The sequence below is a fragment of the Mercenaria mercenaria genome, chromosome 4 (assembly GCF_021730395.1).
Source record: "Mercenaria mercenaria strain notata chromosome 4, MADL_Memer_1, whole genome shotgun sequence".
NCBI lineage: Eukaryota > Metazoa > Mollusca > Bivalvia > Venerida > Veneridae > Mercenaria > Mercenaria mercenaria.
The window spans coordinates 54,119,362-54,134,895 of record NC_069364.1 but is presented as its reverse complement, the minus strand read 5'-3'; the positions used below and the strand labels follow the sequence as shown (position 1 = coordinate 54,134,895).

The following is a 15,534-nucleotide window of genomic DNA, read 5'->3' as shown; positions in this document are numbered from 1 at the left end:
AAATCTTCTCCACACCTTGGTTGTTAAAAGATTTTATTTCCAATTAAGCTAAGTTTCTAGATAACAATGCTACTGCAGTGACTGGAGACACTTATTCTCACAGCCTAGGCTAGCAGACAAATGTATTTCAATCCTAGATTTTATCCAAAGAAAAAGAACAATTATAGTACCTAAGTCTATCATGTTTTGGAGAGTAAGGATGTTTGAAAACCAAGATTTAAAAATGATTATATTTCATATAGTATGTAATCCAAGGCACCATTTGAAGGTGCATGCTGTACACATAGTAACTTGAAGAAACAATGAAATAGGTTTGAAAACATTTATTTTCTTTATAACATATATTTACTACAGGTATGACAGCGTTTGCGTATGTGCTGCAAATACAGTGCGAGTAAGCAAGGTAACGCACTAAACATAATAATATTGTTTTAACTTTAAACACTTATAGCATGAACTGTTTGCAAAGTAATATGTTTATGTTCTATTAATCAGTAATATGACAGTTATCAGTCTAGTCAGTAATTATAAACTTTATCCACATTTTCCTCTGAGCGGTTTGTACTCTCTCCTTCTTCACTACTTTCATCCATATCCTCAAGCTCAGGCAATGGGTATTGATCCATAATACTCTCCATTAGGTATTTCCGCTTTTTACAGCATACTGTATCGCTTCATCTTTTGAGAATTCGTCTTCTTCTCTTAACCGCTTCGCAGTTCTCATGATTTTTTATGTATCGGATTTTTACGAAGTGCATTCATTTTTCGGATGAAGTCAATATAGTTCTGTCTGAACTGTTTGTTATACAAACGTGGCCTTTTCATTTAGCATTTCATCACCTGCATCGTAGGCAAGTTCTAGAATGTATTTCCATATATTAATATGTTTCCTGTGTTTATAATTGCTAGAAGAGTATTTCTGGTTTTTCGTATTAGTATCTGTATCATAAACAGAATTGTCATCATCATCATCATCTTCAGAATCTTCATCATCATCATCATCATCATTATCATCATCAGCAGCAGCAGCAGCAGCAGCAGCATCAAAGCTTTTCCTGTATCTGTCGAAAATAGTTTCAGACTTACTATAGTCTGTTTCCTTATCTGAAGAGTTTCCATTCTTTGAATCATTTTCAGACATACTGTCATTATGAGTATATTGTAAGTGTCTTTTTAGATTATCTTTTTTCCCAAATTTTCTGTTGCAGTAAATGCTTATGTAAACCATGGTGTCGAGTTTTAAAATGACAATGACTGCAGGTTTCAGCCAATTTTATACGCTTCTTCCTCCTCCTCTTCCTTCTCCTCCTCCTCTACTACAACTACAACAATGAGTTGCAAAGAATCCAAAGTCAATATGAGGTGGTCTAAACAGAATGTTCATTGTCAATTCTATTTCGTTTCATAAGAAGGGAAACAACTCTTGTACCGGTTTTAACTAATTTCTATGGAGGATAAATATTTCTAACTCAATTTCCAAGATGAGAAACCAACCCCTTAATTTACTTATTTTACTCAGTTTCTAGGGAGGAGGAATTTCTCAATCCCTTATTTTACCTCCTCTCAATGAAGAGGAACCCCTCCTTCACTAATTTGTGCTCATTATCGAGGGAGGAGGAACCCCTTATTTACCCATTTTCCCTCCTCCCAGGGAGGAGGAGGATCCCCTCATTCACTTATTTTTACTCATTTTCTAGAGAGGAGGAACCCCTTATTTACTCATGTTACCTCCTCCCAGGTAGGAGGAGGAGCCCCTCATTCACTTATTTTTACTCATTTTCTAGAGAGGTGGAACCTCTTATTTACCCATTTTACCTCCTCCCAGGGAGGAGGAGGAGCCCCTCATTTTTACTCATTTTCTAGGGAGAAGGAACCCCTTATTTATTCATTTAACCTCCACCCAGGGAGGAGGAGCCCCTCATTCACTCATTTTACTCATTTTTTACCCCTTGTTTACCCATTTTTCCTCCACCCAGGGGGAGGAGGAGGAGTTCCTCATTCACTCATTTTTACTGATTTTCTAGGGAGGAGGAACGCATTATTTACCCATTTTACCTCCTCCCAGGGAGGAGGAGGAGCCCCTCATCTACTTATTTTTACTCATTTTCTAGGGAGGAGGAACCCCTTATGTACTCATTTTACCTCCTCCCAGGGAGGAGGAGTAGCCCCTCATTCACTCATTTTTACATATTTTCTAAGGCGGAGAAACCCCTTATTTACTCATTTTACCTCCTCCCAGGGAGGAGGAGGAGCCCCTCATTCACTCATTTTACTCATTTTCAAGGGAGGAGGATCTTTGATCCAGTTATTTTAACTAGTTTTGACCACATTGGTTATTACTTAAAAAGACTAGATGTAAAATTGTATGAAGGGTATGCAGTTAATCCACTATACAAACAAGAAACGTGCTTAAAATGTTCAACAGGGCTATCATTCAATCACTCTCTCATTTTTACTCATTTTCTAGGGAGGAGAAACCCCTTATTTATCCATTTTTCCTCCTCCCAGGGAGGAGGAGGAGCCCCTCTTTCACTCATTTTTACTCATTTTCTAGGGAGGGGGAACCCCTTATTTACTCATTTTACCTCCTCCCAGAGAGGAGTAGCCCCTCATTCACTCATTTTTACATATTTTCTAGGGAGGAGAAACCCCTTATTTACTCATTTTACCTCCTCGCAGGGAGGAGGAGGAGCCCCTCATTCACTCATTTTAATCATTTTCAAGAGAGGAGGAATCTCTGATTCAGTTATTTTAACTAATTTTGACCACACTGGTTATTATTTAAAAAGACTGGATGTAAAATTGTATGAAGGGAATGCAGTTAATCCACTATATAAACAAAAAACGTGCTTAAAACTCTTCATTTAATACTGTTAAACCCCAAGTTTGGTTTTATATAGGAATTAGCGACTAGACTTAGGATTCATAATGTTTATTTTGTCCATTTTTTTCTTTCGTTCAATGCAACAAATTCATTAAAAAAATGACATGTCAGAAAATTCTATAATGTAAATAAAACAGTTGTACACATGAAGCTATTGTTCATGTAAATGGTTTGTGCACAGACCTATTGTTCTGGTGACACACGTGTGTCACCCTTGACACACGTATGTCAGTCTTTCTATTGTTTAAGTGTGCACACTTAAACGTCATTATGTCAACAATGTGGGGGTGTATCCCCCATTCATCATTAGTTGTTGTTTTGAAGGACTTTGTTCTGAATGAAAAAGGTGGGTGCATGTATTCAATACAAATGCTATTTTGTTAATATTGTTGTACATTTCCATACTTGGTAAGCATATGCACTAACAATGACTCAATCATTGACAGTATAACTGCTAAATGGGACACATAAGTGAATTCAATGAAGTTCTCTTTGACTACATTTATTTATGACACTAATTAACACATTTAAATAATTCAAGTGTTTTCCTCTAAATCAGGATATTGCCCTAACCAGTTCATATCATCATTTTTATTCTTCAGGTTAGTATGTAAATAGTTATATTTTTATTTCAGCTAATGTTTAAAATATTATGCAACACCACTCTTTCGCTGTAATAGGAAATATTTCCAAGACTGAAAACTTGCAATATATTTTATATTATATTAATGGATCGCGATAATTTCATTTTAACGGTACTTGGTAAAGTCCAAAAACAGGTAAAGCAGGTGTATTTTCCGATAAGAGGTTATAGTTTGTATATTGTATTATTCTTAACTCTAGAATACGATGCGCTATATACTATAACAGACTTGTAGTGTAGTGGATAGTGTGTAGGACCTCTAATCTTTTTATGTTTGTATGGTGTAGGTTCGAGCACATTTTTTTAAAAATGATTTTTACTTATTCTATTTTTGCAGGCCTTTTTATATCGTCTTTATAGATATGTTTTAAGCATAAGAAATTATAAACCTTCATTATGTTTTTAATGATCGCAACTTTGTTTTCATTTTCCTTGCAATATTTTTCTTTATTCATTTTGCAATGCTAATAGATTCAATGTCTTTTCTAATATGAGATCCTTTGAAAAATGTCAATAAGTATTCAGTATAAGTGCACGAGAAAATCATGATACAAATCATGATACAAATCGTTTTACCTGTATTCCTTCTCCAGGTAAAAACATGCTGGAAAATAAAAAAAAGTAACTCGTACTGTATTCGAACCAGCGCCGCAAGCTTACAAATCATACGTGTTAGCCACTAGACCACGCCACTACTTACATTTGTTTTGCGATATAAGATATTTGTCATATATTTTTTCCACCTGATTTCCTATTTCATTGTTATGGGTTGATCCGGTATTAGTAAATAAAGGCCACAGTTATCGCGTTTTGTTAATACATCAACTTTATGCATCGAGGCGTGTCTGAACTTGTAGCTCATAACAATACAGCGGTAAACACCGACGATAGGGGATGAGTCACGCCTCACTAATTGACGTTGAACTATAACAAGGCATATTTACGTAGATATATAAATATGTGCTATGCCCATTCGTCCTCCTTAGAGTTTATATGAGGAAGATGTCAGTGATCTGCGGTGAGTAGATTAATACTTGCAATGAGCTGGATACACTGGTTCCGCAACAAACAAATTCTTATCTTATAACTAAAGATCAGCATCAACTCAATTTCAGCTGAATAATTAAATTTGGTAAACAGCGGGATCATACATGCATGTTAACTCAACTTAGTATCTATTTTCCTGTTTGGTTAGCAGGAAATGAAGATGGTATATATCCTGTTTATCAAATTAAAACAAGAGTCATGTTAGACATGGCCAATCCCCCCGCCGGGCATATTATAATTGAAGGCTAAAGTTCCTGGCAAGTTAGTGCCTGAAAGTATTTATTTTGGGGAAAGCTTTGAAGAACCGTTTAGTTTTGGTCCGCATCAGGGGTTTTAAAGATGTGGAAGAAAGAATAAGTCAGTGGGGAGGTGGTTTACTGCTAAATTTTATTAATTTTCATGAACAGTATAGCTATGATGTTTTTCTATATGGCTACTGTAAAAAGAAGGAATGGAAAGCTAACAGGGAACAAGAGTGCCAGAATGTCACAATATACGCCCGTCACAGCAAATTTCTTTACTCTAGCAGCTGTATTTGAAAATGGAATTTTAATTTTGTGGTTGTTTAGTAATCATTGTAAGTCTTTTGTTTTTCTAAGTCCACAAAAAAACTTCTTACCAGGTAGAGAAATCTTAAAATACACCTAAAATTGGAAAGTAACATCCATGTTGTACCACAGAAAAGTGGTCTTGTTTTTTCCCTACGGTCAGTTTATAAAAATGTTACAATATAACTTATTTATAGTAACAACCAAGGGAAGTTAATCTTAAAAAAAAAAAAAAAAATTGTAAGTCCACACAAAAATCTTTACCAGGTAGAGATTGGTCAAAATACACCTCAAAATTGGATGTAGCATGCATGTTGTACTACAGAAAAGTGGTCTCGATTTTTCCCTACGACTAGTAATGAAAAAGTTACAATAAAAGCTATTTAAAGTAACAACAAAGGGAAGTAATTCTAAAGAAGGGAACTGCGCATGACACTTCATCTTATGATGGTGTATAATTGTGCCAAGTTACATCAAAATCCCTCCATGCATGAAGAAGAAATGCTCCGGACAAAGTCATTCTTGTATCTGACCTTTGGCCTCTAAGTATGACCTTGACCTTAGACATAGGGACCTGGATCTTGCGCATGACACTGTCTCGTGGTGGTGAACATTTGTGCCAAGTTATATCAAAATCCCTCTATGCATGAAGAAGAAATGCTCCGGACAAGGTTTTCATTCTTGTATCCTTTGACCTCTAAGTGTGACCTTGACCTTAGACCTTAGACCTAGGGACCTGGTTCTTGTACATGACACTCCGCCTCATGGTGGTGAACATTTGTGCCAAGATGTATCAGAATCCCTCCATGCATGAAAAAGATGTGCTCTGGACAAACTTTTTTAAGGAAATATGATAAAGGGGAATAACTCAAAAAATAGGCAAGGTAGAGTTATTGTTTTTGCACATTGCACTTCCTCCCAATGTGTTCTATCAGTGTATGAAGTTTGAAGAAAATTCCTCCAGTACTTTTGGAGTTATGCTCCGGACAAAATTTTTTAAGAAAATAAGATAAAGGGGAATAACTCAAAAAATAGGCAAGATAGAGTTATTGTTCTTGCACACTGCACTTCCTCCCATTGTGTTCTATCAGTGTATGAAGTTTGAAGAAAATCCCTCCAGTACTTTTGGAGTTATGCTCCGGACAAAATTTTTTAAGAAAATAAGGTAAAGGAGAATAACTCAAAAAATAGGCAAGGTAGGGTTATTGTTCTTGCACATTGCACTTCCTCCCAATGTGTTCTATCAGTGTATGAAGTTTGAAGAAAATCCCTCCAGTACTTTTGGAGTTATGCTCCGGACAAAATTTTTTAAGAAAATAAGATAAAGGAGAATAACTAAAAAAATAGGCAAGGTAGAGTTATTGTTCTTGCACACTGCACTTCCTCCCAATGTGTTCTATCAGTGTATGAAGTTTGAAGAAAATCCCTCCAGTACTTTTGAAGTTATGCTCCGGACAAAGATTGTTGCGGACGGACGCACGCACGCACGCACGGACGGAGAGCATTTCTAATATCCCCTTCGCCTTTGGCGGGGGATAAATAACTGAAAATAAGACAACTTTGTTATGAATTATTTTTTGAAGTAGATTCAAAAGAAATGAGGAAAACAAAGTCCGAATCAAATTTAGTTAGAAGGCAATTATTTGCATCAACATTTTTACATAATTATCTTTAAAAGACAATTATGGTTATTATATATCATGAGTACAGTACGAATTTCCTGTACCTGTGGTGCAAATTCAGGGTACAGAGTAGGTTCTGTCTTGTCTTACTTATCTTACGTTTAAAGAAATTATTCTCCATCTTTGGTTCCAGGTTATGTCTTATTACATGAAAACAACTGAGTGCTATTACAGATTCCAGGAATATGTGTTAGACCAGCTGACCACCGGACATTTGTACGGCTAATTACGACAAACATAGAAACAAAACTAAATTAAATCAAGAAAATATTGAAAGTTAATGGCTAGATAATGTCAAAAGTAATCGTATGAAGCACTGCATGACAGTTAATTATTAGGAAAATAATCAGTGAATACAGCTGATGCAAAATATAGTACCTATGTCATTTTATGGTAATTGTTTGTGGCATACCTCTGTCGTACAAACGCATAATTAATGTAATGTTTTGCTTTGGTTTTCACTGTAAAGACTATGCAAGCATTGGACTGTGTATGAAATTTTATTATCACATTTTCTAGTAAAAACATGTCGCAATAATCTTGCTGACAAAGGTATATGTATGAGTGTGTCATAACAAACAGTGTACATCGTAAACTATGGTTTGTTTAGTGCGTTTCTCTTTACTTATGCTGTTGCAATCTATATCAATTAACTGCCCACATTTTGACAGAAAATGTCTTTTTATGAGTCAAAACGTTAATAAAACCTTTCTTGGAACTTTTAAATATACTTTTAATTATTCTTGATTACTTTTAAAAGTTGTTTGTTTCATAGTACACTGTAGTAGTTTTTAAGCATATTGTTGGCATATTTTTCACGAGGATAGTGTTATGCTTAGAAAAAAGAAAACAAGCCTGAAGATGATCTTGGAAATCGCCTTTCTACCTTCGCTTTGGTTGTCTTTGCTTTTCAATTTGGTATAATTTATGGTGTTAATATCATCATTAGACATTAAAACAGATATGTCGGAATAATCAGCAATAGACTGTATAAATAAAGTATGATTTATTTTTCTACGTTGGATTAAGTGTACTGGAACAAAACATTAATGACTATGTGTAGATAAAATCATTTTTGAATACCTAGAATTAAGTTGTTAATGGGTGTTTTCTGAAAACTGAACGGTCTTCTAGCTCATTGTTATACTGGGGAATGTCGTTGTCTGGGTTGATAGACAGGCGGCCGGTCGGCGTTAAATGGGAATTTTGCAGTGAATATTAACATGTTCATTGCCACCAAACTTGGCATACAGTAGACTTTTATTAAGTTTTGCATTTGCTGTCAAGGCAGATGCCGGTGTTATTAAAAATAGAAAACAAGATGTTGCATTAAACTAGATTTGAAAGTCGTATACAAAGCCGATATTATATTTAATGCAGCTTTGGTCAAGGCCACGTCCGCCGTTACCACAGTTAGGGAATAGCTCTCTTACCTACAATAAATTAAGTTTATAACTTGTTCCGGCTAAAATCTGTACAGATGAAGTTTTTATAGAGTTACAGTTTGTGATTGTATTCAGGGCTGTTGATGACAAAGTCAACGGTGCCGATGATTTAGACGCAATAACTTCATTTCGAAATAACATATTGCGATGAAATATGATATATTATTAAACACTAAGGCTGTCTGAATAAAAAAGCGATAATATAAATAAATAATTTTCTTCAGGGCGACTGTAATGTTTTACATACGCATATACTATGTCTATTTTCAAGAAAGCTTTTAACATTTATAGTTTTTTAACATTTATATGATATTACGATTACGATTAGGAAATCAAAATATTGTTTTGAACTTTTTTCAAGTCCGGTGCATGACAACGGCGCAACCTGTTGGGCGCAAAATCACGTTTGCGATCACACTACCTTTAAATAAAAGCAAAGTATATTGTCAAAATTTCCAGTTAACAATTGAAAACACATTTGCACTAATAATTCGTCGCATTACCAAATTTGAAATGAATGACGATTTTTTTATTGAGCAGTGCTCAGTTCATATATACGAGTGAACAAATGCATCTTGTTCCAGAAATCCTGGTTGTGTTGCTTCGCCGTGATGCTTGTGTTGTTTTCATGCTGTTCAGAGCTGATGTTGATGAGTGGAAATGTTTGCTGAGGAACATTTTATGCTTCTTTTGTGTCCAAGGACACATTTTTATTGCATTTTATTTTTAATCATTTTTAAACATGAAGATAAACTGTTACTTCTTTGCTTTGAGTGAACAATGCTTTTGGAATGGAAATGTACCATACTGTTTAAAAGGTAGTTAGAAATTGTCCAGTACTGCCTAGCATAGATTAATCATTAATAGACAAAATTATAATGAAAACATCAATCAATATTATCATGCTCACATCCCGTGGCCGAAAGAGCTTTTAGAAATTATTTGTATAAAAACAGAACTTAGTATCTTTATCTTAGATACAGTACAAACTTCCTTTTGTATATGCAGCTTCGTATAGCAATGGCTACATAATGTATATGAAAACATATAGAAAATAACAACCTGATCAAATCTTGTTTGAAAGCAAGGCAAAGTTAAGTATACATTTCTACCAAAGCCAGTATTACCAGTAGTACCTTCCTCATTAATCAGTTTACGCATCACAAAAAAAAAAGAAAAAAAAAAAGAAAACAAAAAAAAAAAAAACAACAAAAAACAAAAAAAAACAAAAAAACACACATAAAATACAAATAAATGGAGGGCAATACCGGTCACTTAATCTTAAGATTACAAAATGTGTTTCTACTGATTTGTGTGTGATATATAAAGTCTGAAAGTGTGGAAAACAGTTTCTTGTGTGATATACTTGATTGAATCTTTAGGTATGATTTAAACGTAAATAAATAAATACAAACATATTTTATGTCAGATCAACCGACAACAGAAGCAACACAAACACGAATAGTATCAAATATGACAGCGTAATCATCTGCAACAATGCGAACTAGCAGGACATCCACATTGGAACTGTTAGCTCCTGGTATGGATAAAAGAGGTTTTAATTTTGATTTTAATCGTTATGAATTTGCACGTTCAGACAATTAGTCAGGAATACTTGCACAAATTTAAGGAACTGTACATTAACTTACGATGTGATTTAATAGTTTTGTTGAGAATAAACAGGTTTTAACAGAATATAATCGTTTGAGCTTGACAGTCAATATTTAATAATACTTTTCTTCGTAAAACTTCTATATTGTTTCAGTTTCTTCAAAAATATAGTGGTGTGTAAATCACACTGAGGCATAGTGACGATCAATTTTAAACAGTATAAGGCGCGTATTACAAAGCTATTAAAACATTCGTACCAAAAGTGTTTGATAATATTATTGTATCTCTTATTGCTCGCGGCGAAACGGCGTACGCCGCAAAATTGAAAAGAATTGACTCATTTGTTCCACTTACACTGCGAAAACGGTATAACTATCAATGATTTGTTTTGGCAAAGTTATTACCGTGATTGTTTCATAGACGATGGTACAACAGTTACTAATTCAAGCCTGTTTTTCTAGGGGTGAAGTTTTTATAATCACGATCGCATATAGTACACTTTAATTAATTGGAATATGTTTGAAACTTACATAAAACTCTATAAAATATCAACTTTATATGCATTAAGTAGCAAGTTTATATCACATTTTTTTTTCTTTGTCTCATCTAGAAGTAGACGTCCTAAAACAGTTCTGGATTCCAGGAAGGAAATAAGTGCGGCTTTTGTAAATCAAGCCAATACATGCTTCACCACTGGAACTGAAACAACAGACTACACAAGCGTCCATGCATCTGAATATCAACAGCCAAAAGATCTTAAGAGTTGTTACGACACTAAAAAACAGATAACCCAGAGCAAAATATCATGTCAGAAAACATGCATGCCTACAGTCACTTAGAGATTAAACCGAAGTTAATTCAAGGATACAACTTATTCACACATATCAGAAAACAGTCATATATCGAGGAAACCTCTACTCGGAATCAACCAGTACTGCATATTCACGAGTTTCAAGAGTAAATGTTTCAAAGCAAATAATTGAAACGATAGAGGAGTCTGACAATCGAATATTACAAGTTGCAGAAATGTAAGTGGAAAACCACCTCAGAAATAAATGTTTATGAAGATAATGGAGACTCAAAGTATGATCATGTGGTAGTAGGTGTAAGAAAAGGCAAGAAGAACAATCATCAAGGGGATGGTTACTCACATTTGAATGACATGTTATCTGGTGAGAATGTTTCAGTTTAAATGTAATTAAGACCACTGCTGGAAATGAATTATGTATTTTATGAGAAGCAATATCAACAGAACTGTGAAAAAGTTTTTAACAAGAACCGTTTCAGACAGAAAAATATTTAGATATAAGACCACGAACACAATCTAAATATATGTATCACATTAAGTAAGACACGTGCTTTATGATACACCAAATAGTTTATTCCAGATATATGTAAAAATAACAACACATCCGAATAAGTTTTTATATATTTTCTTTGGTTTAACGTCGCACAGACACAGTTATAGGTTATACGGCGACTTTCCGGCTTTGATGGTGGAGGAAGACCCCAGGGCAGGTGAACCCTCCGCGCATTATTTCATCACGAGCAGGTATCTGGGTAGAACCACCGACCTTCCGTAAGCCAGCTTGGTGGCTTCCTCACATGAAGAATTCAACGTCCCGAGTGAGGCTCGAACCCACATCGATGATGGGCAAGTGATTTGAAGTCAGCGACCTTAACCACTCGGCCACGGAGTGCCCCTCTAAGTATCTTACATTTACAGATAATGTTACATGTATAACAAACAAGAGCTGTCCGCAAGACAGCGCGCTCCACTATTCGGCGATTTGATAGTAAAATGAATTGATGTCTCAATATGAGACCTCTACTTTAAAAGGAAGATACACCTAGATATAACAGGACCCTACTACTCTGAGGCGTTAAAGGTCAAGTATGGAAGGGGTACAGATGATGATGGTAAAGATATACTTTGAGTTTCAAGTCATTATCTTATACAGTACCAAAGTTATGTCCAGAAAACAAAGTTTTGTCAAAAAATTTAAGTATGAAAGGGGCATGATTTGATCAAAAATACAAATCAGAGTTATGGGCATTGTTACCACACATGCAGATGATGATGATAAAGATAAAGATACATTTTAAGTTTCAAGTCATTATCTTATATTATACTAAAGTTATATCGAGTAAGCAAAGATTGCCAAAAAATTTTAAGTATGAAAGGGGCATAATTATGTCAAAAATACAATTAGAGTTATGGAAATTGTACCCACACATGCACATGGTGATTATAGAGATTTGTTTTTTATTTCAAGTCATTATCTTTTAAAGTACCAAAGATATGTCTATAAACGAAGTTTTCGAAAAATTAATATGAAAATAATTTCAAGTATTACACCTTGGTGACCTTGACCTTCGATATAATAGGCCCAGCCCCTGCAAATACTTTGTTTGTATGCTGGACAATGTTTATGTGAAGTTACAGTAAGATATAAGCAATAGTAACAAAGATATAACCTAAGTATAACACCTTGGTGACCTTGACCTTAGGTATAATGAAACCAGCCCCTGCACATACATTGTCTGTATGCTTGACATTGTATATGTGAAGTAACAGTAAGATATCAGCTATAGTAACAAAAATATGAAAGAAAAACAAAGGTTGCCGAAAAACTTTAACCTTAAAAACTAACCTAAGTATAACAGCTTGGTGACCTTGACCTTAGGTATAATAGGCCCAGCCCCTGCACATACTTTGATTGTATGCTGGATAATGTTTATGTGAAGTTACAGTAAGATACAAGCAACAGTAACAAAGATATGATAGAAAAACAAAGGTTGCCGAAAAACTTTAACCAAGAAAGGTCAAATCGACGCCGACGCCAACGCCGACGCCGGGGCGAGAAGAATAGCCCCCCTATTCTCCGAATAGCGGAGCTAAAATCTTTTTATTTGAAATACAGTTATGTATTAATACAATGAAATAAACAAATATAAAATAGATTGAATTGTTGACTATGAATCATAAATATTTTGTGCTGATCTCACACTCACACTAAGGGTTATAACACAGGAAAATAGCTTGAAAAGCATTTACTTCGAAGGGACTTTTGAATGAAGTTGAATAAGTATGCTATGATAAGTTTCCAATTTCTTTAATGTATCTGTGTCACAGCATTCGATGCAAACGTCAAAATCAATTCAATCAAATTGACAGGCTATGCTAAAAAGAACACAAGTATCCGAGCCCGAATGAATGGAACAACGCAAAAGTAAATTTAGATATCATTTTATGGCATTCCTGCAGGTTATAAATGTTTATCTACATAACATCGGCATAGTTAATAGGGTATAAAACATTCTTTCATTTGAGGATGCCCCTCTGTGCATTATTTCATCACGAACGGGCACCTGTGTAGAACCAGCTGGATGGCTTCCTCACATGAAGATTTCAACGCCCCGAGTGAGGCTCGAACCCAAATCGACGAGGGGCAAGTGATTTGAAGTCAGCGACCTTAAGAGCCTATTTGTATAAAAGTTTCCTTAACATCACTTCTTAACCCACGACCAGTAGAAGTTATGATAGGATATTAATCGATTTGCACTATTTAATACTTTATACTTTCAATACTGGTTGAAATAATTATACGATTTAAACATCCTTATTAGCCAGCCTTAATATTCCATGAGAATAGAATGATAATTTGAGAAATTTTAAGGATACTGACCTTGTGGTTTTGTTATTCACAACCAACAATCGAGTGACAAGTATGTGGACACATTTATTTAGAAGTTCACACTAATATTCGGTAAGTCAATTCTCACGCACTTTATGTCATCTTCAGTGTATCGGGAAATCAACAGTTTAATTAGAAATCAGTCCTAACTCGGCAGTAAAACTGTTAATTTCAGTCAGGCACACTCAGTACACTAGGAGTATTATTTAAATCCGGACACTTAGAATTTTTATTTATATGGAGAAATTTGTTAAATACTCAAGACTTGCTCTGATGTTATTTAATTGTAACAGCAACTTCCAAATATAACAAATTATTCAGCAACGCATGTAAGATACAGAAATAGCTCATATTCTTTCAAATTTTATTCTTATATACTCTTTATGTAAAGAGCACTTTCATTAGCGATAAAAAGTCATATAACTGAATCTTTAGAAATATTTGTCTGTATTGTTGTTTGTGCCACATGAATCTAAGACCTTCCGGATGAAAATAATTAACTTGTAGACTTGAATATTATAAATATATTTTGCATGTATTTCTGATATCAAATAAGTCAGTTCTAGGTAAAAAAATTCATTCCTGACAATACAGATATTTTATGACTTGTAAATTAAAACGTTTGACACACCATACATCGTTGGGAGGTTGTGGGTAATTTGGTTACAGATATATTTAATTTAATATATGTGAAGTTTCTAGCTATGCGGAAATTACTAGAAAGTTATAAGTGTAAATATATCTTATCTGTATTGTATAGTCAAAGTTTTATTTGTTTTCTTTTAGTTAAAGTTTCCAACTTAACAGCTCGTTTATTTCAAATCTAATTATCTGCGAGAGGTTATGGAAAGTTTATAAGGATGTGCAAGTACTTGACACATAAGATCAGAATTAAAATGTCAAAGTGATTGATTAAGGACTGTATTAAGTGTATAATTGTTTGTTTGATAGTTATCTATAGCCAGTACCGTCAAGACTGTCGATGTCAGTTTGATTTCATATTTCAGCTTAGGAAGTTAAAATACATCTGTGCATTGCTTCCATAAATTCTGTTTTTACTTTCTTCGATATCTTTTCATGTAATTTGGTCTTTTTCAGGCAATGATTATGAGTGATTTATGCAGTTTTGAACCCTTTTATGTGACAAGTGTCGCTTGCAAATAATCAAATTAGATGACATGTTAAGACATTCACTTTCAGAACCAGATAAACTTGGCCTTTTTGTGAAAGGATCCTTTTATTCGAAATGCATTCTTAAGTAATCAACTTTCTACAGAAAATACCTGGATATTTGTATTTAAAATAGTGTAGAAACACTCTATACAATCATATATTCCATGTTTCGTCGTATACATGCGAGCAATAACGTATTCATAAACATTATGTTATGGTATTTTTTACTCTGTATTCATATACAAAAACAGCTTCCATAGGTATATTGCACGATTTATTACACCCCATGACCGTATTCAGACAAACGGTGTTGGCCTTTATATTGCTTATTTGCATTCTGTGATTCCAAAAGATCTTCTTATAAATTTCATTTACTATCACAACAGCAAGTGCTTAAGGTGCCGCGTGGCGGCCGTATAACGTGTCCCCTGTACGTGCGTAGTGTTGTTATATATTATTTTCTGGTCCTTTAAGAAGCAATCTGTATGTATAACAATTTCACTAAAGACGATGTTAGAGGTCATAAGGGTCAGAAGAATTTGCGCACATTTCATTTCTTGTCACGAATACTCAATCAAACTGTGATGAAATAATACACGGAAGGGCACCTGGGGTCTTCCTCCACCATTAACGTATGAGCTATCATTGTGTTGGTGCGACGTTAAACCCAACAAAATAAATAAATAAATAAATAGTATTTTCCTTATTATTTTGCTTACTGATATATAACACTTAAGTACTTCCTACTACAACCGATTAAAACTTCTTGGTAGTATATAACTGCAGTGTAAAAGTTTAAAGGA

General features: G+C 34.4%; 1 protein-coding gene across 1 annotated transcript in view; it reads left to right on the top strand.

Moving 5' to 3' along the window:
* The window catches only part of LOC128556374 (uncharacterized), a 130,905-nt gene that overhangs the window by 75,125 nt on the left and 40,246 nt on the right, over window positions 1–15,534 (top strand). The window lies entirely within an intron of this gene.